The following is a 27,211-nucleotide window of genomic DNA, read 5'->3' as shown; positions in this document are numbered from 1 at the left end:
ACTTGCGGTAGAAGCATGAAGCTCTGAATTCGAATCCCCAGCAATCACATGAGAAGCCAGGTGTGGGTATGACTATACATGCCTGTAATACAGCTCTGTTGGAAGAAGAAATGGAATTTCTGTGTCTTGATGCTTCTCATCCTAACCTCATGTTCAGAGAGAGAACCTGTATCAAAAAAATGAGGCAATAGAGTGGGATACCTCTGGCCTCCACATACCCTCAGGGTGTGTACACTAATATTTAAAATGTGTATAAGTCATCTATCACATTCACATATAGAATAAATATTTGTCATTATTGATCCACTCAGAAACACTTTGCATAATGTTGAATTATTTAATTCATCTACTACTATAAGTATAAAATCAGATACAATCTAATTAATGAGAATATGTGGACCTATATCTCGAGTTTCTACCTTGGCCATAAACAAACACACACCTATTCCTTCCTTTCTGTTTCCTTTTGGATTTCATGAGCAGAGAAGCTGTACCAGTTATTTTCCTATAGTTGAGATGAAATGGTTGAGAGAACAACTTAAAGAGAATTATCTATTTGGTTTTTGTTTTCAGAGGTTTCTGTCCACGGTCAGTTTGGTACCTGACTTTGGGTCTTGGGTGAGGTTGAATGGCAGGAATGTGGAGGAGGAAACTGTTCATCTTCAAGCAAACAGGAATGGGAAGGGATAATGCTTGATCCCTTTACCTACACTGCAGGCTTTGCTTTTATTCCATATCATCCCTCAGCCTATAGGACGGTGCTTTTGTCACCCTGCATGCCCAGCAGGCCCACCCTCTTAAATCATTCTTGGAAATACCTTAGAGATGTGCTCAGTGGTGAGAGATGATCTTTACTCAGATCCTAGGTGCCTCTTGGACTAATCAAGTTGACAATCAAGATTTCTCCATCACAGTGGATTTTTTCCACCACCTATTTCCACATACAGTATTCTTTCCTGCCAAAGGCCCACGATGATGAAAACAGGGACTGAAGACTAAAACTTTAGAAGCCTGAGCTAAAAATAAATCTTTCTTCTTGTAATTTGATTTTCTCAGACAAATTTTTAGAAGACTAAAAATTCTGACTAGCCCAACTGTGCAGAGATTCTGAATTTGAAAATCTCTCACTAGGTGAGAAAATCTATTACACAGACAGATTGGAGTGCAGAATTTCCTGTTTGCCCTCTCACCACATCTCCAGGGAAGCCCGTTTGGTACCTTTTAAGAATACTAAGGGTTCCTTAGTAGTCTCTATTACACCATCACCATTATCCCCAGAGATGATGAGTGGGTATTAAAATAATTCCATATAACCCTATTAAGTACTGCAATTTACTTGGCTTAATCTAAAGGCATTTTTTTTTTCCTTCATAATTTTGTAGGTTGGAATTCTGAGATTACAGGGTAGGAAGGTTTTGGTCCGTTGGAGTCTTCTCTTCTGTTTTGGGGCTTTCTCTTTTACCTCTGTGTCTTTACATGGCTGCCACCACTTTTAACATAAGCACAAGCTATATGAGATCAAGGCCTACCCTAATGACCTCATTTTAATTACTTTTCTCTTTCTTTTTTCTTGAGATCTCCAAGGTGCCCTGTGAGAAATGAAAAAGGTAAACTTTTAAAATAATTTTATATGTGCATACAATATAAGTTGGTCACACTTTTTCAAGTGAAACGTATTTCCCACCATCCTCCGAACCTCACGTCTTTTCTATTTTCTTATTTTTTTATAACTCACTGCTCCCTCTTCCTTATGAAGAAAATTTTTAAAATTTCTTTTCACCATTTATTTCCTCTTTTCTCTTCTCCTGTTTCTTCCTAAGACCACGAAAATCTGGCCTTTGCTCCTTTACGGTGTCAGGACCAACACCGAGGTCTAACAGAACCAAGGATGCCCACATGCCCTTATCTTGTCAGTCAGCCTTCGTTTGACAGAGCTGGAGCCACTGTCATTCTCCAGGTTTCTTTTCATACACTCATCGCGTCATTCACCTTCCCCTGACTATTCCTTTTCTGTTATGGAGGTGTTCTCTAGTTCTGCATTGCTCTATGGTCTTCCTTGGGCTGTTGTCTGTCCTTCTCAGATATGTAATACAAACAGATTATAGTAAACCTGGATGGTTGCACTCTTCTTGGGAATTTGTTAACTGGGACATAAAAATTTATAGACATATTTGGTATTTTGATGCATCTAAGACAGTATACAGGTTTAAAACAATTTCAGATTTTCAAATTTTTAATTTTATATGGGAGAGATGAATGCCATCTTTAAATATTGCTTCATCTGAAGCACTGTGATATAGCGCTGAATTGGCCTGTATTGGGTGCTCAATAACTATTTGCTGGGTAGATTAATTTATACAATTTTAAGGGAATAATAGAAAAAACCATAACAAATTCTTAAAGAAATACACATGAAATTTGGCTCAATGATCTTGCTTTCCTGAAATTTTTTGTTTAGATATGTAACATATGCAAATAGTCTGACATTTTGTTAATGAAAATTTAATATCAAAGTGATATAGATTACTTATTTTGTTCAGACCTCAGGTCAGTGGTCAAAACTATTGTTTTTTTTTTCTGGCATAGTCTTCATGTGAATATAGTTAGAGTAAATAAGCAAATAAAGTCAATAATTTAAGCATACAAATATAAGATTTTAAACCAGTATAAAATATCAAGTTATTTTAGAAACAATGGATATTTAGTTTCTGATTTATGAAGAAGAAAGATAGCTCAACTTTTTGAAATATCAAAGGATACATGAAACTGAGGAAATTACATGCTTATATTTTTTGGAATATAAAAAAGAAAAATGATTCAGACTTCTAAACTTCCAACCAAGCTTCCCAAGGGTCAGACATTTTTATTAAAAGGGGAGAAAAGTCCACGCAACATAATAAATCCATTATTCTTTCATTTTGCAAAATGTCAAACTCCATGTGATCCTTTTAATTTCTATGGGTGTTCTAAAGAGATCATATCTAGAGACGAGCTCATACACAGCATGGCAAGTATGGATCAGAAAGTACTTAAAAGCAGCACAGATTGCACACACACACACACACACACACACACACACACACAAACATACACACACATCATCACCATCACAGTATCAAAAAATTATTTAGCCTGACATAAAATAGAGTTTTCTGTTAAATATCTTGTCTTACACATCTATTTTTGCCCAATTTTATTTCATAATGATTTGTGTGTCAAAAGGATGCGGACATCACAATGTACGTGTACACCTCTTTTACCTCCTTGAGTTGAATAAAGGTCACGGACAGGGCACTACTTAATTCTCAAATAGTTAAAGTGATGTTGGTCTTGAGGGCGTAAAGCAAGACTGGATGATTTCATCTGAAAAGTACACCTTCCCTTTCTTCGCCTTCTTTCTGCCAACCCAAAGTCGATGTCATTTACATATGCTCATGTTAATAGATGAAACTTCTTACAGTTATTCATCCTATCAGCAAATTGAATAATCCCACATATGTGTTTAGCAGAGAATAAACCTTCTTCGGCCTCCCCATACACTAATGACTCACAGGCACAGAAGCAGTGTTCTTTCCCTCGCTTATGGACTTCCTGTTTCCTTATTTTTTAAGTCTACCTAGAGTGGTCTGAATATTAAGACATAATCAATCATGGTATGCACACTAATTACTTTCTGTCCTCCCCTTCCCATGTCATCATGGTCCAAAGCAGGTTTGTGAGACTGAGCTTACTCACAGGAGGTGCTAGCTGCTTCGCGCCACTGCTTCCGTGTATGATCCGCCTGATCCCAGACCCCTAGAGGAAATTTGTGTATGCATACTGTACGTGAACTTTAGATAAATAAATAAACACACGGAGCAGCTTCCAGATAATTGAAAATGAATGGAAGGAGGAAGCAAAAAGAAAACCATTTCCCCAGGGATACGCAGCTAAGGTGGCAGGTATGATTAAAATCCATATGATTTATGGGTAGGTGGATTACAAGCATGACAACCCTGTTAGTGTTTGTTTGGGTGCATTTGACAATAAAGTTTTGTTGTTGTTGTGCTTGCTGTGGGTTTTGCTCAGGAGTTAGCCACTCAGGAATTCCTAGTGCCTGACTGAGCAGTAATTTAGCAAGCTCTCTTGTGCTCCTTTCCTGTCAGTATTAACATGTCAATTCATTTTAATAGTCTGGGCATGCTCAGTGGGCATGCATTTTCTCAGTAGGTATCCCAGGAGCCCACCCTGTGGAGCAGAAATGTGTTATAGCTTGTCTCAGACCTCAGAGACTTCAGCAGGTTTATTTTCATTATAGCCAAGTATATTTGTTAAAACAAAGACAAAATAATATATAAAATCAAGACCTTAACAAATGAAATCGTTTATACATATATATTTGATTGGTAATTTAAGATCTTCCAAGGATGAGGTCACACAATCTTTCTTTGTACAAAATTTATTACACGGCAGAGCATAACACAAACGTGTGCTGTCACTGCTTCTAGTTTGGGGGAGTTAAGTGATATTCTGTCACAATAGAGGACTTCCTGTAATCAAGATGAAGAGTTGAAGTTGCTTTTATATTAATGAGAATTTGCCTTCCTTCTTTCTCGTTAAGGTGTTTTCAAATGGAATTTTTTATCTAATGTTTTGAGCATAAGTAGACAAATTAAGTAATTAGTAAGCACATAGATAAGCAAATAAATAAACACTCAGATCAGACTTCCAATTTGGAGTCATGGTGGTTTATAAATCTATTCATCAATTATCAAACTAGATTTCAATTCCCATCCAAATTCACATGTGTTAGGAAACATCTCGCCAGTTAGAAAAAGAGGTAGGAAATAAAAAAAGAAAAACAAACTTAAATTCCATACTAAAATTAAAATTGGCATTTTATTTTGATCATAGGTATACAGGTTCAACTGCTGACTCTGATTATATACATTACTGTATTAAAAAATAAGCCTCTGAAAGATACTTCAATGTCAGTCAAAAACATTCAGAGGTCCTCAGAATTTTGGGGCTCAAAATTTCTAAGACTACTGGACAATTCCTTAATATCAAATGCAAAGAAGGAAGTTGAATAAAATTTAGGGTAGACTATCACAGCAGTCTTTTCTTTGAATGTTCTTTTCATTTGATTGCATTTTATTTTTTTATCCTTTAATTCACTTTATTTAATGTAGAGTGGCAAGCTTCCTATGTTACATTATGTATGGCCAATGAGTGATTTATCTCTAATACAGTTAAAGAATTTCTCTAATACAGCTCTGGCATTTGTGCATCATTACTTGGCAAAATAAAATTCTAGTTAAAATTAGCATTTACTATAGTGAATGATTTCTTAAACCTCAGATGTGCTCTTGTACCCAGTAAATATTTTTTAGAATTTGTAAATTGTTTTACACATAGAGGGTTTTATTAAAATCTGGTGTGAAGGTTTAGGATGTTTTACAGTATCAGAGTTTTCACTTGCCACTTTCATTTACTCTTAGCATATATATTTCCAATTACTCCTTAATGGGAGTTATTTTAAACTTCAAATGATTGACTTCATCAATGCCTGGAAATGTAGACCTGAGATATTTAAGCAGTGGTAACTTGATTCTAAAACCTAGGGATAAGATTTGAACTGGTACAACTATATTTTTTTAATATCTAAAAATATCTATCAAAACTCAGGAAATAGCTGTTCTCAGTACTTATTCAAGGAAGAGGAAGTGTTTTCCATACTTTAAAGGGCAAAGTGGAAAGACAGTGCATACTACGAAGGAATAGTGAGGATATTAGATTGGTGTAAAGGCAGAGGTCAGAACAGATGGAATGTCTCCCATTTCCAACGTGATATACTGTTGGTTTCTGGGGGCTCTGCCTAGTCCACTGGCTTGGGGAGTCAGACAGCTCATTCTCCACACTGTGTGCGGTGGTGTATCTTTACATGTCCAGCTGTCTGTATCATGCCCATTCATCTTAAGGACGTTGGAAAAAAAATGAAGGAGCAAAGTCCATCTGGATGGTTCAGCTAAAGTTTGTACACTGAAAAAAAACTGAAAAGCATTCAGTCCTTTCTTGAAAAATAATATATACATATTTTCATCTTAAAATAGTAAATATTCATTAATTGATGGAAACTTTGCTTCTGTAAAATACATCATGTTTAGAAATTTATTAAAAATACTATGAAATAATAATGACCATTTAATAAAAACAAGAGCGTAACTTCTGCTTCTATTCAGTGTGCAATAGATTATGGTGGCAGTAAATTCTGAGTCTTGTGTTTCTGCTGAAATGTGGCATTCCATTTGATGTTTTTGTAGATAGCTAATGATTTATATAATTTTTGATTAATCGTGTTTATTAGTAAAACTATAAATCTCTATATTTTAATCACATGCATAAACCCTACTTTCACAGTCATTCCAGTACAATGTATGAGAAATACCATATACTAATTATTTGAATTAAATTTTAACTTAAAACCTAATAAAAATTCATCCATCAATGTTCACTGGCCAAAATACATGTAATTGTTTGCTTTTGTGAAGGTAGTGTTGAGAATCATTATTTTTTCAAAAAATTGTGATGGTTTCTCTTTGAAACTGTGGGTTTATACTTTCTGAAATAAACCAACTTTACAGTAGTTACTGACACTCAGTAATTTTTACAAAGGACTCATACAGGACCTAGTTTCCTAATATTTAAAACAATGAGTAACTCACGTACTCACAACATTAGCGTCATGGTTTTTCTTTTAACATATACATGGAATATGAGTCTTCACAGAATGTCATTAAAGGCTCAGGTGGTTAAAATCAACATGAAAAATACATGCTGCATTTTCCCTCCTTACATTCACTAACGTAATCAGATTCCAAGTCATCTTACCTCCCTCCTTCACAGCTTATGGAGATTAATTAGTTCTTAGACTCTCGTCACATGATCTTTTCTGTCTGTCATTTAGCTGGCTGACTAGACCTATAAGCTGTCTCATGCCCCAAAGGACAGATTAAATTTTAGTACTGTTTGTCTTATTTCTTTAAGGGTGCATTTTCTAAAAAGTTATAAATGATTGTGTTTTGTTGTTCAGTATTTATTGTTATAATGTTTTGATGAAGGCAAATGTTTCAATAAAAGTAAACTGAATATCCCCTAGTTTGAAATAAGATATTACAATGATATCTAAAAATAAATTTAGAATGGTGTAAGTTATAACATTCCATAAATATTAAATTTAGTTTTTATCAATAAATATCCACCTTACAGATAAGACTCAAAAAGAGTTCAAATTAAGGGAAGTGTCCCCAAGACAGCTTTCAAACGTCAAAGTGAATGTAGACTTTGGAAAATATACTTAAAATCTATCAAATTTAACAAACTTGTTGTTCGCTTAGTGGTACAACCACTTTTTTTTTTTCTGGGATCAACAGACCCAGAAAATAACATACAAAATTACAAATGTGCTAATCCTTAACAGTATATACACTATGATGATGTTTATTGACCATTTTTCTGACTGATACTTGGAGCCTGAGTTGTATTTAAACTGAAAGGCTATAGCTTCAGATGTTTTGTTAGATTTTTTTTATGACTGGAGGCTCTTAATCATGAGAAAAACAAAAGAAAGAAACAGTGGTAAATGACCTCAGTAAGCGCTATCATATTTGATTAAAGTGAGGTGAGAAATATTGGCAGCTACCAGTTGTAAGAATGTTGATATTTCTAGTTGAGGTCCTAATTAAGGTGTATGTAGAGTCTGAAAATGCAGCAAATTCTTCTTGCTCCTGTCACTAAACCAGTGAACCGCAACAACATGTAGGGTTTAAGGTAACACGGGACCTTGTGAAATAGTTACCGGTTAACACAGGTGGTTCAGAGCTGGGCCGCTGAGTGACTGCCTGCTTGTCTGCTCTCTGACGGCAGATTTCCTTTCAGAGATTCTCAACAATAAACAGTCATTTCACTTAGGAGGCAACTCTATTCTGCAAACACGTGAGATTCCTGGGGTAGTGAATGAAAGCATTGCAGGATTTCTCACCACTCAGGTGTCGCAGACACATTATGATTCAGAAACTGAAAGGATATGCTTGTCTTGCCTGCGGTGTTGGATCATTGCCTTTGGCAATGGCCTCCGTCTCCTGCAGATGATGAGATCCTTTGCACCTATGTAGAAAATGGGCCGACGTGCATGCCGTTAGACAGACTCAATGGGGCTTATGCTGAGAAAATAGTAACATCCATACCTTGCATGGAGACAGAATGCTGAGACCTCCAACTAGCACTGAAGCTTATCCTTTAAATGAGGATGTTTGAGTTGTTTGAATCTCACGAACGCAATATTTTCTGACTGTTTTTCTTTCTACCATACTGTCCACCTACTGCTGCTTCCTGACAGACTTTAGTAAGGGGAAGGGTATCACTTGCCTGTGCCTATGATAGTTTGGATGCTTGATACTCAAGAGTGATGTTGGCTGGTGAACAAGAGTATGAAGAAGGAGCTGTTGTATGGTGGCATTCTGGTATCATCGCTGGGCTGTTAGAAAAGTAAGCACATTTTTGCTTCTCTTCCATACGCACCAGCTCTATCACATGTCTCCTTCCAATTACTCAATCCTAAAACCCTACTAGATGCTGCATTCTGACCTTAGATTTTCCAGCCTCTAGAACCAAAAGCCAAAAAACCTTTATCTAATTAATCACTTATTCTGCAATGACAACACAAGTCAGATAAAAAAAAAAACCCCTATCTTTAAAGGGTCATTAATTAATTAACACAGAGGTAAATGATGTGAGGTAAACTCAACATCTATCTTTAAGCATTAACTGATACGTTTTATAATAATTTTCTTCATAAAAGTTTTCTGAGGAATATAAATTCCAATTTTCTAAATAGTTGAACTCAAATGTAAAGACTGGTAATGAAATAACCACACTCAATAGGTTCTCTGGTCCCATTGACTTCTGTAGGAAACACTCACTGTTAGAAAACATACTTTCCACTCTTTTTCCCCAGGAAGAATCAGTTCTACACCCTATTTTCTACATTCTTTGGGTCTTATGCATGGGTTTTGTACATACTATTACCTAAAATTTATAAATAATAACAGAAAATTTCTCTCTTACTCGGTAAGCACTTTATCTAAAATTGGCTATCAGCTTTAGAGATTAAGAATTATAACCACATAATTGGATATCTTACTGATACTTGTAAGGTACCACTTTCTACTTCCTCAGCGTAGACCTTTTTCATAGGAAGAGTATGCTCACACAGCAAACCACACACACACACACACACACACACACACACACACACACACACACACACATATATATATCTTAAGAAATAAGCAAATGGCTGAATATATCCATTTACATCACCAGTAGGCAGCATTCCAAGCCAGACATGTTGATCCTGGTTTACTGTTCCACTGATAAAAGGGGGTATGCCAATTTTGTTCCAGTCCTGTGCTGTCCAATATGCTCTTGGAAGGCAAGTTTCCATGTTGAGTGAATAAGTATCATTGTTTTCTTCATAATGGGCCTCCCCCTCCTTTGGCTGACTCTGAAAAGCTGCCACCACAATAGCTAAGAAATAGTCCTGTTCAACCGCCAAGTGTCTGCTGAACACAGTATGGAATAGGAAAGATTTTCTTATTCATCGTTACACGACTGGCACGAGAATAATTTTGCCCACCGGGTCATCATGTCACATCAGCCATTTTAACTTGGCTCAAGAAAATGTAAAAGCTATGTTGCTTCCCAGAATGATCAGCTTTATAAGAAAAGTAAACAAATTCTTTTCTTACTTCCCCATCCATCACTGGTGCTTGTTTCAAAGATGTCTGATTAAAAAAAAAAGCCAACAGACAATACATTGTCTGAATTTATATTATAAACTCGAATCCATACACTTTCAGTTTTACGGCTTCTTCTGATGAGTGTAACTAAGCTCTGGAACTAGACCTTAGTACAAGATCCAGTTCACTAATATTTATTGCTCCAAATGCAATCTATATTAGCATGTCACCCCTGTATCAAAGCAGAAGACAGCAGTATTTATGATTATTAGTACAATATTGAATCATCCTGAACCAATTACTGATCCAATTACTCTGTCATTATTACCTTCTGAATAGGGCTTGATTTGTCTGTGATAAATATGATGCAATTAAACCACCTTTTTACATAATAAAGCACTGCAGGTGTTTATTCTTAAGAGTTCACAGATACCAACAACCAATAGATTTAATTAAAAAAATCCTTGAAGTAACTGTGAATTTCATTAAATTATTTTAACTTTAATGCACACCTAAAGTGTATCTCATTGAAAGATAAAATTGCATAATCTTCTGTCCAGCTATTGTTTAGAGATGATAGTAGTTGTCAGGCCAAACAAAAATTAATATGGTTGCTCATGTTGACTAAATATAGCATTCCTTGGCAACACATGAATATTAATTGAATTGTAAAAAAATGGAATAAGATATAGTAAAAAGATTGATAATTATAGAAATATTGTATTTTCAACTTTAAAACAAACTCCCACTATGTATTTAAATACAGTTCTGCACAATGATGCACACTCTAGTTCACTTAAGCACTTTTAAATCTAGTTATCAATGAATGCAAAGTAATTAACAGAATAATGCTGAAAAGGTAGTATGTGCTTTTAATTCTAGCACTCAGGAGACAGAGTCAAGCAGATATCTGAGTTAGAGGTCAGCCTGGCCTATGGAGTGAGTTACAAGACAGCCAGGGATACACAGAGAAATCCTGTCTTATTTTCCACCCAAGAAAGCTAAAAAAAGGGTAATATTAGTTTAACATTAAGAAAATTGTAAAGATTATCACAGATTTTGATTGTTCTTTATCTCTCTACCCTAAATTGAAAATATTCCATGTAATCAGAGAAATAGAGGTATTGTTTTCCAAGGTTACATTACATTTTTAATATTTGTAACATTATCTTGTCCAGAGTAATAATTTATTTAGTTATTATTCTGATTCATGACTTAACATGCATTTTTCATTGAAGAATTTTCTTACAGAGAACAATATAGACTTGGCTTTCCTAAGACTTTAACATATTTAAAGCAATTAATTTTATGAACTGAGTTTTAAAGTTATACTAAAATCAGTAGATTTGAAAACAAAATATTGTAAAAGGACTTAATACACTTATAATATATATATACATATATATATATATTATGTTTTTACTTGATGTGGGATGTCCTTCTGTGTATATGTTGTTTTATTGGTTGATGAATAAAGCTATTTTGGCCAGTGGCTTAGCAGAGTAAAGCCAGGCAGGGAATCTGAACAGAGATAGAGAGACAGAGTAGGTATATTCAGGGAGACACCATGTAGCTGCTGAAGGAGACAAATGCCAGATCCTTATCCAGTAAGTCACAGTGTCATGGTGATACACAGAATAATATAAATAGGTTAATTTAAAATATAAGAGCTAACCAATAAGAAGCCTGAGCTAATAGGGCAGTCAGTCTTGTAATTAATATACTTTCTGTGTGATTATTTGGGTCTGTGCGGCCGGGAATAAGAGAGGAGTCTCCGCTTACATTCACTGATATATATATATATATATATATATATATATATATATATATATATATATATATATTGGTTTTTCAAGACAGGGTTTCTCTGCAGCTTTTTTAGAGCCTGTCCTGGACCTAGCTCTTGTAGACCAGGCTGGCCTCGAACTCACAGAGATCCGCCTGCCTCTGCCTCCTGAGTGCTGGGATTAAAGGCGTGTGCCACCACCGCCCGGCTTACTGATATATTTTATATGAAAGTAAGCTTAACCTACTTATGAACTAGTAGTTATTTAAAGAAATTCGCTAACAATGAAGTTAGTCTCTGACATTTAAGCAATATTTGCAGGTGTGATTATGCATCATGCAACAGAATTGATGGATTGCATTATTGTAATTAACCCAGGATTTCAAAGTGTTTGATAGCATACAGAGTTTATCACACATCTTGCTGTTGGTCTTTCTAGGTAATTAAAGAAAAATTTCTTTGGCTTTAAGACTGTAATTGTACAAGTACAACCAGCCCCCCTCACACCTTCCCTCCTCTTGCCTCTTTTCTATTCAAGAGTACTTCCAAAGGGGAGGGAGAGAGAGATTTTTTTATTGCTGGCATTTCAATAATTGTAGATGTGCTCTTGTAGAAATCAATTGATAATTCTGAACACCTACCATCAATATCCAATTTTCTCCATATTTTTAAAACGCAAGGAGCTCCAATCCATTGCAAGCAGATTAACAGAAACATGCTCAGCTCTTTTCCTGTATGTTGTTCATATTGGGTGTTAGGAGGAGTCTGTCGGGCTTCACATAAAGGAATATAAAAGATTAAAACAAACACATGTATTTGTAAAGACAAAATTTATCCCTGTAACCACAGAGATTCAATAGATATTACGAGTGTATAAAGAACTGAAAATAGGTACCAGTTTCCAGACAATATTTAATCTAAACTAAGTGTTAAAATAAAAACAATCACTCCAAGAATAAATTAATGAACTACCGTTAATTGTATTTACTGTAAGCGGTCTGGGTTGAAAACACATACCTCGATACTGATAAAATAAACCTGCATCCTGAAGAAGCTAAAGTAAGTTAAATGAAGACGCTTTTAACAAGGTTATTACTTAAGCAATGACAGGTTTACAGATTTTAGCACCACTGGGTTTTCACAGGAGCCACAGCAAGTGCTAAAATAACACACACCTTCAGGTTCATTAAATTCACCAGTGTGATGGAATAACTGATATTTTTGCAATATTACTACAGTCCCTTAAAGAACCATCTATAAATAAGATACAGTAGTAGCAGCATTTGTGCTGATAAAACAATAATTCTTTTAGGGTTTTTCTTCAGGGAAAAATTGTGTTAAAGCAATACTGTTAGCACAGTTATATCTCTTAATTTGGATTTCTTTGGTCTCTAATGCATTTGTTGACATAAAATAGGTATATTCCCTGAAATGTTTTGTTATGAGGCTGCATTGAGAAGGAAACTTGTAAAAAGGTGATATATATTAAGAGGAAATAAACTGAATCTCACCCCCCAAATATTTACTTTATTGTCCGATGTTTACTAGGATATTTATGGAGGCTGTTTTATTTAAAGAACTTATAAAAATCCAATAACCGCCAGAAAGAACAGCATCTCTGATAACTACTTTACTGTAGTCTGCCGTGAGACAAGCCAAAAACATAAATACTAGGCTTCTAATAAATCAATGGAGTCTGGCCTTCAGAGACCTAGGAGACATATGGACAGTAATAGAGTATCTCAGGTTGTCTCATGAGTGATTCCATCTGGATGAAGCCTTGGTGTTATTCACAGCCTACTTCTCCCCTAAAACACCTTCCATCTTATCCACAGCCTCCATCTCAAATGTCAGACCACCTGGGATATGCAGCTGTCAGGGTGAAAGGGAAGCTGCCTGAGACTGGCCTGGCCTGTTTTTCAAGGAGACAGTCACTAGCAAGCAGGCATTGCTAGGTGTACAGGGACAATACCACTGAAAGCCAGGAGGTGCACTAACCCGACTCTATATCAGAGCCAGAAGGGCAGAGAAAGGCTTCTTCTGGGATTATGGATGTCTCTGCAGAAGACCGACCTCTGGTGTGTTAGTCTCCTTTCAAGACATTTACACTTTATTTTCAGTGATGCAGAGGTCGATATATTTTTATTAAGAATACATGGAAAGTGTGCAATGTTCTTTACACAATATATGTTTATATATTTCATGTTATTGTCAGGTTCTTTGACATATGTTCTCTTACATGCATGCTATATTTTCTGTCATTAGGCAGATTTTGTTTGATCACGCTGTTGTCTGAGCCTTTTCACAACTGCACTTGCTTTTTCTTCTGCTCCCCCTGTTCCTCAGTGTGTGCTGCCGTGTGCAGCTCTCACAGTCTGAAACATAGAGAGAAGCATGATAGTAGATATTCGGGATGGTTTGTGAAGTGAAAACTAATAATTTAAAACGTTTAATGTTTCTCACTGCTTTCTTCTCTCTGGTATCTCTTTTAAGGAAATCAGAAAATGTAAAAGTCCTCTTACAATTCAGGCATACTGCACTCATTTCCCCAAAGAAATGATTCAGGGATTCTGAGTCGGTTTCGAGAACTCGGTGTGTCCCAACTCCACTGAGGACAGTTCCAGTTGATCACATGACAAAATTTTCTGCAATTAGTCAGACATCTCGATTTTGCTTGTTTTTCTTTCTTGTTTTATCAATGCCTCTTGACTTTATAGATTGTTTATCAAATGAGTTAATGGTTTTCTATTTTCCTACATTTGAGAATTTGTTTTCACAGATAATCAGCATTCAATGTGAAGTTTTATTTCTGAAAATTTATTTTCTTTAAATTCTTTCCAGTGAATATTTGTTAAAATTTTTTAATTCCACATTTAATTTCTTTTCCAGTATAATGCTATGCTCAACTATTACAGTTTTGTTCCCTTTATCTAAGATTCCATTTTCTATATGCTAAATCTACTTACTATATACATTGAAATAAATGCTGATAGGTAAATGAAGTATTGATTGGTTCTCTGGTTTTATTGAAATGATTTTTTTCCCAAGGAGGCAAAAGATCATAGTGAACAAAAGCATGGATTTTTTTTTCAGTCTGATAGAGAGTTTCAAATGTGTCCCCTAAGATGTAGTGAGTATGGAACGGGGCAATACTGCGGTAAGGGCTCCGATTCCCCTGAGCTAGCAGGAAGACCTGTTCTCACAGGCAGCAGGAGAATTCCCGCTGACAACTGACGAGAAGCACATACAGCCATGCATGTCCCTCATATAATTCAGTGCTACTATGGAGAGCCTGATGTTTGCTCTACAACTTTGACTTGGTATGTAAATTAAACATTGCCATTGCCACTTTAGTCTGAGGGAATGAAGCCATGTAAATGTTAAGTAATTTGCCTAATGTCACATTAATACTGAAACATGGCTTGAATCAAGGTTAATGTAATTCCGAGGCTTTTATTCCTTTTTTTTTTCCGACAGATAATCAGAATCCCACTTTGATTCTTCTGCTTTATTTCTTACTCACACAATTTGTAGAGAAACTAAAGGTTGGTGATTCAAAAGACCTGTCTCTGTCCATTTTTCCCACCTGCAGTGATCCTTCTCTCTTCCTGGACTGCATCAGCTCTGTCTGGAATCCTCTGCGGGATCCCTGACAGGTCTCCCCACTTCAGCCTCTGTCCTCTGCAATCTTTCCTCAAAATATTTCCAAGGTGGAAGGATTGTCTTCAGAAAGTGTATGGACGATGATGCTTTACTCTCCTGGGAATCTCGACCCCACTTATCGGAGCTTAAGAAACAGCATCGTGCAAAGGCCAGCTCTATGTGCCATCCAAGGTCAGCAAATGGTTGTCTTTATGGCAGATCGGTTCGTTAGCTGTTTCTTTCCAGCCTGCGAGCCGAAGAAAGGGTTTTTGTTTTCACTTATTTATTTACTATTAATTTCTTTTATTAATTGTACAAAGGAATGATTTTTATTAAATGTTCATATGTATTATAATGACCCCCACTGTCCTCATTCATTTTCCTTTGTGATGATTGCCTTGTGATTTTCGAATTGTGCAGCCCTCTTCTGTTTTCATTTGATGTTCTAAATGGACATGTGACAGAAACAATGTGGAACTTCTCTGTGTCTGCCTTATTTCTTTTTTCTAACATGTTGACCAAATCTGCATCCATTTTCAGGCAAATGCCCTGAATTCTCCTTAATAGGTAAATAATTGCCAATTACATATATTTGCAACATATTATATATCCATGCATTTACTGGTGACACCAAAGCTCATCCATGATCTGGTTGCCATGAATGGTGGTGCAGAAATAATGGCTCCTGGTGTTTCTGTTGTGTGCTGCCTTTGTGTCCTTTGGGTCCCATGACTGCTACTGCTGGATCACATGGTAGTTTTACTCTGAGTCTTTTTTTTTTTTTTTTTGCTGATTTCCATCATGGCTATACTAATATTCCCACCAAATGGCTTTTAGAGTTACTTTTGTCTCTATTCTTGCCCGTATCCATTGTTACATTTTTCATCTTCTTCTGTTTTCCTGATGCTCATTTAAACTTTGATAAGATGGATTTTCAATTAGTTTTAATTGCTGTTTTTCCTGGTATCTGAAGAGACTAACCATATATATATATATATGGATTATTTATAGCTCTTTATTTGAAAATTGTTCAATTCTTTTGGCCGCCTGTTGTCACCTTTGTACAGCTCCACCCACTGCCCCACTCTCTTTGCCAGCCATTCTGGCATCTTCCTTACTCCCAAAACCTGGAGTCTTTACACTAGAAGATTTCCTCCCCCGAGCACCCTTTTCCTAAGTCTTCCCTTGACTAGTTCTCTTGGCCTCTTTCAGCTGTCTCTTACTTGGTTGGGTCATACGTGCTAAATTTGATGGCACAATGTAGACTCTACACTTAGTAGTCTCTTTTCTCCACATTCTCCTTTTAATCCTGTTGCATATTTCTTGTGGTCTTCTAGCAGACACCATACTTTAGCTGCTAACAATTCTTCCTTTCTATTTTGAATCTTCTATGTCTTTGAAACAAATTTACTATGTGCTGGTTGCCACTTCAGTCTACTATATCCTGTGTTCAAAAATTTTATAGACGTATGTATCCTGTGAGGTGGGACACTCACACAGTTGGAACAACATGACTGCGTCAACCATAGGCAGCAGGCTCTTGTAGATACCTAACTTTTATGCATAGATGTTCTGTCAAGCTATAGAAGGCAGGAGGACTCTCATTTGTCTCTTCCCATCATTCCATTACAACGGGTGCACCCTAAAGTCAGCCTACCAGGGCTTTATATCTGCTGGGTTCATTTTTTTCATCAAGATTCAGTGATCTACAATGCTGTGTGACATAGAAGACAAGAATAGCAGACACAGAACCATTGTGAATGAGGCAGAACCAGGTTCTCCAGTTTTTATCTATCGTAGGATGCAGAGGTCGTATTACATGCTATTGGAAGTCTTGAGAACAGCAAGTGAGAATAAGGGATCAATGGGGTTGGCCCAAGACCATTCAGACACCTGTCCTGCCATACTCAAACACCAGATCCATGAAGACAGCTGTTGTTGTCTGTTTGGTTCAGTGAAATATTGCAATCACCAACATTTGCTTCAGAAGCAATTGCACTCAGCAAATATTTGTTCACCGTTGAATACGATAGTATATTCCCCTTAACAAACAGGCATTTTAGTACTTGACCCCCCCCAGCACCTCACTGGAGCTGCTTTTTCGAATTAGCATTTTCTCTTGGGTTCATTACACACCAAGTGTGCCTTGACAAAGTAAATTCATTACAGTGTTATTAAATACCATTCTCACTTGACCAAAGTAAACTCATTCTTTCACATTATTTAAAATAAGGAATTATTTGAAATTATCAAATATGTGACTATTACTGAAAACTCAGGTTTTCTGTAGTTTTGAGTCACATGGACCTGAGAAGAAATTGTTGTGCATGTGCTGGCCTATTTGGCTTTGCATTTTGTGACTGGGGAAGAGTGACATTGTTTTCTGTGATTATGCCTGTGCTTCTTGACCTCATGTCCTCATGCTCTCTAGAACACATTTTCTAGAAAAAGAAATGTCTAATTTTCTGAGCTAAGACTTGCTCTTTCTAACATGAGGCTTAAACAAGTTATATATATTTAACACACACACACAACATTTAAATCCTTTCTGTCTTTCATAAAGGAATAAGATTGTCTGATATGATAAAATAATATCTGTGTTCATGAGGATATTCTGAACAAGTAATTGCACTATACGTTGCATATATATATATCTATATATCTATATATATAGTCTGGGATAGTAGATAATCATAATAAAGAAGAAAAATCCTGATAATTAGTAGCTCCATAATACATAGCTGACATTAAGGAAAGAGCTGTTGCTTAAATGAGTGTTTGGATGTTGGGAGCAGTGAGACCCCAGATCCTGAATTTCTTGTAATCCCCTGATCTGAGTGCCTACAGCTGCTCTGAGCACGAGACCCTCAGAAGTTCCTGATGGCAGGAGAGTGGTTTCTGGTGGGTTTGGCTGGGGCGTGCCTATCTCTATATAATCTGCCCCTTAACAGAACCAAGGGGGCACTCTTGGGGAATTCAAGGATGACCCGTGCCGCTGTCTCTCTGTCTGTGTGTGTCTGTGTATTTTAACCTCCAGCCCCTTGCCCGAAGCTCGGTAACTGGGTAAAAGCACATCGAATGCAGACATGGGGGCACGGTGCGCAGCACTTGGGAGGAAAAAGTCCAAAATAACAGATTTACTAGACTGTTTATGCAAAGGAAGTTTTTAAGTTTAGTTTTGGTTTATTTTTTTAGAATACCATTATTTAAGAAAGTTAATAGAAGTGAAAACCCTAAGCATTTTCATAGATTTTATTCACTTGTTGAACTGTTATTAAATGTTGCTATTTGTATGATCCAAACTGAGCAGAAGGTCTCACACACCCACTCTCTGAAGCCAGTGATGACCATGCAGAGAGACAGAGCACAAGCCTTACTACTGTGGCTCTCTTCTAATATATTTAAACATTGTAGGATGGTGGGGGCGACATGCAAATCTGCACGTGTCCCTTACAATATAAAGAAAGATGAAGTAAAGTAATATTTAAAGTTTAAAATCCAAATCTGTTACTGAATTCAGAATTACAGGAGTTAAGAAAGAGATTATAAGTCTGTGTTTCTAGTCCAAATTCTGCCATGGCTTATTATTACTATATTTTGATTTTGGTGACTGGTAACTAGACAAAATCTATTAGATTCTGAAGGGTAAAGTTGAATGTGAAGACCTACAGCTCTGTTTCACGTGTTCATTCTGCTGTATAGAGAGGTTCATGGAGATGTACAGACTTTAAATCCGCTTGACTTTGGTATGGTATTTTTTATTTGCCAGAATTTATTTTTAAAATAAAGTTTTTAATATTAAAAAGTAAATCAATAAGCAATGAAAAAAGTTTAAAATCCCCAAATGCCATTTTATTCACCTTCATTTTCTGTTAATTGGTGAAACATCTTAATCTTTTTATTTGAAAGTTGGTCATCTACATTGAAACAACTAAACAGGTTTTACAACATGAATTCCAAAGGACATGTTCATGTCACATGGAATAGAGGCTCTCTCTGCCCTGCTTTTGGGATGGTAACAAGCTGAATTTGTAGAGCCCCTCAGATAGGGCATTGTGAGTGATGAAATTTCGTGAACACAATGCTAGTGCACCTACATGCAGAAATGCCAGAATTCATAGAGGCCAAGGATGCATTTGATGAATTGAGCAGGATTGAGAGCCTTGAAGAGTGGGCCAAGATAACTGAACGCTGTAGTTAATGCGCATTTAACTTCAGGCACAAGTCATAATTTGAGTTGACACGACATGTTGCCATAGATCATTGATTTTCCGGTTAATGCTGAAAATCTGCGTTCTGTAATTTATTTCAATGCCTGAGTAAGTCTTTGCCAGTCTTTAGCTTTGAAGAAAGTAAACTTACTAAAAAGTTTGAAAATAGATTCAGTTAAAACTTAAAAGAACCCCAAGACAGGTTTTCAGAGAGTGGGTGCTGAAAAATAATTCTCATGATATCCAGGTAAAATGGCAAACGTGATCTCATTAAGTGGTTCAAAATATTCATATAAATGATATAGGATAGAGCATGACCCTGTAGCAGTAAGAGAAAATAAATAATTACAATATTCGTACTCTCTGCAGTACAATTTCAGTTTGACATCCTATGTCAAGAAACATATAGCACTGAAAATTGACCTTATTTTGGTAAACTGAGTAATAGAAGAAGCAATAGGAAAAAATTATCTAACAAAATTTGAGAGTAGAGCAGTTCCCAGAGGCCCAGGAGAGTGACAGAGCAGAGACTTAGGAAAAAACTGATCAGTGAGCAGTGATTTACTGCTACAAACAAAGCAAGACACGCTGATGAGCTATTTGCTTTGACAAAAAGCTAGAAGACATGATTGTGACAATTTTTGTCACGAATACTATAAACATTTGCGATAGATAAACTTATTCTGTTTTTATTATAAGGTATACATGTACCAGAATGCCATGTGACACAACACTGAATATATTTGTTAGTTAATTGAAGAAACATATTTGATTTTAGAATAAATCTATTTCGTGATGTTAACAATGTCCTCCTTGGAAAACAGATGTCTTGATCGCTAGACTCGAGAATAAGATTGTTGTGTCCTTTGGTGGTCTGCCTGGTTTGCCTTGTGTGGTTGAGAGAAAGATGTGCTACGATCACGCTTGCACCTCTTAACTTCATTCCGTTATGCTCTCTAGAGCACATTTTCTAGAACAAAAATTGGTCTAATTTTTTTAGTAATGACTTGTTTTGGATATTGCTTTACTTCTAGTATGAGAATCAAATAATTTATCTCATTACGCTCACATTTCATCACCATGTGTCCCTTCCTTTCTCCTGCCATTTATTCCTCAGCATAAGAAGAATGTCCTTGAGACTCCCCAAGTTATGTTGATGGATCTAGAAATGTATAAAACCATTTATTTAACCTCACAGAGTGATGAGCCAAGGACGGAAATACCTCTAATTCACAAGGACAGCCTTTTCCATGGAAATCAATAACCAGAGTCCTTGGAAATGGATTCCAGGATACTGATTGTTTCTTGGAAATTAAAGAACTTGCCAATGTTTTGTTTGGCTGTTTCTTTCTTTCCAAAAATGCCATCTTCTGTTTTGTTCTGATGTGGGCTGGACTTAGCATGTAATGGTAAAGCAGAACAGAGAAAATGATGAAACTGTCACAGAGTGGAGAAAATCTGAGAATGTGTAAATTACTGGATACTTTACAAGTTTTTGAAAAACTAATAGTAGTTATTACTGGCTAAATTCAACATTGGTATTCACTGCTGATTACCTTTTAATCCTCTATTGCCCTCCATTTCCACTGAGTAAAACGTTGTGATGCTCTGAGCTCTTCGCGCACTATCCTACTCTGGCTTGCTGTAAATTCCTTTAGGTGAAATATGATAATTCATAAGTCAAAAACATCTTTGCACTTTATGTTAGTGTTTACATATTTCCAAATTATTACATACTCACATTTAGTGTTTTCTATTACTGTTCCTACCCAGTTACAAATGATATTTGATGTAATTTACATTTCAGTTATTTTCAATACAACATACCCTTATAATCTTTAATTGAGCTAATGAAACAGTATATGTATATTAGCAATATAAGTGACAAAATCAATTCTTAGTAGTGAGTATGTGATACAGATAGTGTAGATATACTTGCAGACATTAAAATAAAATCGTCAGCCAGATGGTGGTGGTCCACGCCTTTAATGTCAGTGCTCAGGGGGCAGAGGTAGACAGATCTCTCTGAGTTTGAGGCCAGTCTTGTCTACAAGAGCTAATTCCAGGACAGTTAGTGCTGTTATACAGAGAAACCCCATCTCAAAAAAACAAAACAAAACAAAACAAAATAAAATAAAAACAAACAAACCCAGAACCTGGAAAAAACCTAAATGCCCCTCGACTTAAGAATGGATAAGGAAAATTTGGTACATTTACACAATGGAGTACTACACAGCAGAAAAAAAATGATGATATCTTGAATTTTGCAGGCAAGTTTATAGAACTAGAAAACATCATTTTGAGTGAGGTAACACAGAAACAGAAAGACAATTATCACATGTACTCACTCAAAAGTGGTTTTTAAACATAAAGCATGGAAACCAGCCCACAAATCACAAGCCCAGAAAACCTAGACAACAATAAGGACTCTAAGAGAGATATACATGGATCTAAACTACATGGAAAGTAGGAAAAGACAAGATCTCCTAAGTAAATTGGGAGCATGCAGACCTTGGGAAAGGGTTGAAGGGGGAGGGAAGAAGCAGGAGGGGAGCATAGGAAAACATAGAGTGCAATAAAAATTAATAAAAAATAAAAATAAAGCCGGGCGGTGGTGGCGCACGCCTTTAATCCCAGCACTCGGGAGGCAGAGGCAGGCGGATCTCTGTGAGTTTGAGACCAGGCTGGTCTACAAGAGCTAGTTCCAGGACAGGCTCCAAAGCTACAGAGAAACCCTGTCTCGAAAAACCAAAAAAAAAAAAAAAAAAAAAAAGAAATAGAGTTTAAACCCACATAAAGATGAGAAAAAGAATTGTCACTGGGTGGTGGCACACGTGTGCCTTCTTTAATCCCAGCACTTGGGAAGCAGAGACAGGTGGGTCTCTATGAGTTCAAGGCCACCCTGGTCTACAAGAGCTAGTTCCAAGACAGGCACCAAAGCTACACAGAGAAACTCTGTCTTGAACAAACAGACAAACAAACAAACAAACAAAAAGAAAACAAAATAGAATCATCCTGTATTTTGGGTAACTGTTTTATATTAGAAGCCTATTATAATTATATTAAAAGTTCCATGTTTAAACTACTTTTAAAGATAGGCTGCATATCCAACTGTAGTTGGCCAACAGAATTGAAATCACTGGCATCTTTGGAATTTTCATGTTCCAAAATGTCATTTCAGGATTTTTGGGGGATAAATTTATACATATTTGATATAGTAATATATAAAAGATTATAATACATATATTCTTACCTAAAGATTCTTTGTGTACATATGTGTATGTACACAATTTGGCTTCTAATTTAGTGATTTATGGGATTTCTATGTATGTGAACAAGTGTGTCTCTGTCTATACCTCTTTCTTTTGCCGTTTGGACTCATTTCCCTCTGTTGTATTATAATATGTTAGCTTGCTCTACCTCATTATATTTTATTTTATTAGTATCCCTTAGAATACTGTTTTCTAATGAAAACTAAAAAAGGAGTGAATCCAGGTGGGATGGAAAGTTGTAGAGGAAAGAAAAAATAATTAGGATATATTATATAAAAATAGCTGTATTTTTTTATTGCAAGGGGAATTCATGAAAGAATTTTTCTGTGTCACAGTCTTAGCTGTCCTGGAACTTACTCTTGTAGACCAGGGTTGCCTTGAACTCACAGTGGTCTGCTTTCCTCAGCCTCACAAATGCTGGGATTATAGGCCTGTGCCACCATATACTTTCAATAAAATAACATCTTCCACACGGCCTTCTTATTTACACTCATTGTAATACACGTGGTGACATGAAATGTTCTGTTAAATGTGCACCCCGTACCTCAGCTTCTCAAAGTATAGGAATGTGACAGGCCAAAATGAACATTCCTGTAAAAGAACTTGAAATCAAAGTCTGAAATGGATTTCATAGTCTCAGCTTTTGGTAGAGCTGAACCTTTTTAACAAACTCAAATCATAAAAATGACAAAGACTGTGTATTATGCTTATGTGAATATAGTATAATATCCAAATAATATATGGAAAGACTTAATACTTTTTGCACTAGGATGGGGGCTCTAAAACTGGTAGTAAAAGGATATAATAGAGATTGTGATTTGCTAAAACATTAATTACACCGAGTTGAGCTTAAAAACATGCATAACTAATAAGAACACAGTGACAAATTATCAATAATTCACGCATTTATAGAATTACTGAAATGCATATGAAAGTGGGATTGATTTGCATAATATACATGGCAACAGATATTTCATTCTTATTATATTTATGTAGTTCATGAAACAAAAGAAAACTACAGTCATTAACATGATAACAATTAGGCAAGATAAGTTTTCACTTTAAAAATCTGTTGCACACACTTGAATAATATGAATGATTGTATTGGCACTCACTTCAGTAAGTGCATCTTCGCTAGAGAAAATGGTATGTGAAACTTCAGTAATATGCGTATCTGCACAGAGACAAAACTTACTGTTGAAAAAGAACAGTGACTGAGAACTCCTCTGGAGTCTTTGTTCTTCAAAAATTATGCCCCCTAAAATGGCTAAGAGACTTGGCTCTAGAGGGGTTCCCAGGTTTCCAAGGAGATGTCCCCAGCTAAGTCCTTGGGCAGCAGAGGAGAAGGTGCCTGAACTGGTCTTATCCCATAGCCACACTGATGAATATCTTGCATATCACCATAGAACCTTCATCCAGCGATGGATGGAGATAGAGACAGAGACCCACACTGGAGCACTGGATTGAGCTCCCAAGGTCCAGATGAAGAGCAGAAGGAGGGAGAACATCAGCAAGGAAGTCAGGACCGCGAGGAGTGAATCCACCCACGGAGACGGTGTGACTGATCTAATGGGAGCACACCAAGGCCAGCTGGACGGGGACTGAACGAGCATGTGATCAGACTGGACTCTCTGAATGTGGCTGACAATGAGGGCTGACTGAGAAGCCAATGATAATGGTACTGGGTTTTGATTCTACTGCATGTATTGGCTTTTGGAGAGCCTAGTCTGTTTGGATATTCACCTTCCTAGATCTGGATGGAGGGGGAAAACCTTGCACTTCCCACAGGGCAGGGAACCCTGACTGCTCTTTGGACTGGAGAGGGAGGGGGAGGGCTAGTTGAGGGAGGGGGTGGAAATGGGAAGGGGGAGGAGGTGGAAATTTTTAATAAATAAATAAATTTGAAAACACTTATTTATTTTATAATGTAGAAGAATGCAAATAAAATATTTCCACACCAAAAAAAAATTATGCCCCCATCTGGCAACCTGAAATATATTGACATCATGTAGAGGCCTGAAAGCTTGATTCCCCTTGATATAACATAACATGCTAAAGACTTAATTTGTTACTTACATGATCCATAATTCTCTTTCATTGAGTGCCTTTAGCTTCAGGGATATGAGTACCTCAGCCCTCAACTGTGTCAGCAGAATAGACATGTGTTTCACTTCAGGCAGTCTCATTGGCTGTCTTCCTTGACTGAAAAAGAGGCAAGAATCTACAGAGAAACAGGACTTTGGTTGGATGCTACATCTGCTCTTGCAAATACCTCCCTGTTTTTGCAGATTTCCATATAGCACCTTCCACTGATACTGAATTTGTTGATTATAAAAAAGAAAGTAAGAACCGCACAGACAGAAATAAGGTGCCTGCAACACCCCTGTTGAAGGCTGCATTACTTATTCCGCTTGAATAAATTTATATTGGATAAATCCAGGGCGAAGTGAAAACCCTATTTCCAGCTGAGACTTAAAGATGTTTTAGTAAAACATGCTTAAGCAAATGCATCCTGATGCCTCATGAGGAGGACACACACAGAGATATCTTTGCACAAGTCCAATAAAGAGTGTATCAGCAGCTGGAGAAGAATGCTCTATCTCTGATTTGTTCTAACAGATTTACACTGAATGACTTTAAAACTACTAGTCTGAACACAGAAATAGTTAAATATGGCTTCTAGATGGTGCCTAAGAATGGAAGTAACCTTTTCTATCCTGATCAGTAATTATTCTCACTGCTGAAATGCCACGGTCTCACCCAGAAGATGTGTACTTTACAAACAGAAGGTTCTTTTTGCATCGAACGCCTAAGACAGAGGAATTACACCTTTAATTAGCATCACGCCACCATACAGGATCCTGAAGGCTTTCCAATCCACCTCAAGCTCGGGCAGTGACAAGAACGAGAAGAATTGAAGGAGCAAAAATAAATATTAAAGTACATAGGAATTAAATATTACCTATTTAAATAGCAATTATGCAGTTGCAAACAAGATCATCACACCTGTACAAGAAAAGACATGCAAGCCCCAAACATCTGCTTGGATCCACCTGCCAGGCACCTGTTTTGCTGTTTCAATGCCATTTGATTGCTGGAAATGTAGAGGCTCTTGTGAGGTAATGAGTGATTTTACATTATGCATGATTGAAAACAGGTGTTCTAATGCTGTACAATTCTATGCATGAATAATTCAGTTTGTTTAGAGCAAGATCTTTAAAAGAAGTACTGCATGAGCTTTATTATTTCTGTAAACATCAAGGTTATTTTTTCTTAAAAATATATGCTTGTTCCTTTTCAGCCAGCTTGTTTATGGCAATTTTTTGTGTGTAATTTTATGGATGAGGAATGATATTGTGAAAGGTAAAATTTGTCATACTTAAAACATGTAAGAAGGAAAATTGAAAGGTCTGTTAGCAAAAGGAAAATGGGTATTAAAATTCTGTGTTCTAAGTGAAAATGCATGATTATTTCCTTCCTGCTTTGCCTGATTTCTGATGGCAACAAAACATTCATCTGAGAGCTATAATTAGGGAGGGGTGAACTATTTGGGAAAATAGAGAAATTGTTTTGTATCTCAGCCCAAACAGCAAGCAGATCCCAGACTTCTTTAAAGAGAGAAGAGTTAGTCAGCCATATTTCGCTTCCCCTCTGATATGACAAGTTCAGTGTCTTTGAATCTCCTGCAGAATATCAGGAGACAGTCGCCTTTGCTCCAATTCCAATTTAAAGTTTTGTTTCTTTAGGTTCTCTGGAAGTAGAAGTGTGATTATCAAAATACTATGTTTCAAATAACAAGACAAATCTCCAGTTCTTAATGCCAGAGTGAAGACTTCCTGTAGAAAACATGGGGTGTTACAGTATCCTGAACCAAGTGTGATTAAACATTTCAGAGGTGAAAGCATAGCACACTTGTTTACATTTATTAATACTGTATAGGTAATGTAAAGAAAAAGGAAATAGATTGTTCTCTTCTGCATTTGTTGGATGTTTCATACCATATAAACCCTGATTTGAGGGAGCTATTCACACATAAAAATGCCTTCCTAACACATAGCAACTCAGCATGTAGTCAGCTCTGTTCATCTACTTTCCTTCACTTTAAGAGTTGTAACTTTCTTCAAAGGGAATCTGTTACTGAACACTTTCTAGTTAGAAGTAAACAGCAAAAGCTTCATGTGGGAATCAACACTGGGAGAGTCACGGAGAAGTTTTAGTGTCTTGTAGAGAGACTTCCATTGTTCTTGGTAGTAAGTTGACCTCATTGGCTCCTACAGGGATAAATGCGGGCACTGGCCTTTGCAAGCCTTTGTAAATATAGCGAAAGTTCCCCTTACCTCACAAAATCAGTCCCAGGATAGGAGTTTAGTGACTGACTAAGACTAGGAGGGTATAAAGAACCAGAAGACAAACATTTTGGCTGGATAACCTTGACCCAACATCAAATATTCTTTCTAGTTTGAAATTTAGACAACACAGACTTCATTTCTAAACTAATAAATATCTGTGTAACATTGTTTT

Source organism: Arvicola amphibius, chromosome 7 (genome assembly GCF_903992535.2).
Source record: "Arvicola amphibius chromosome 7, mArvAmp1.2, whole genome shotgun sequence".
Taxonomy (NCBI): Eukaryota; Metazoa; Chordata; class Mammalia; order Rodentia; family Cricetidae; genus Arvicola; species Arvicola amphibius.
Note: the sequence above shows the minus strand (reverse complement) of the source record.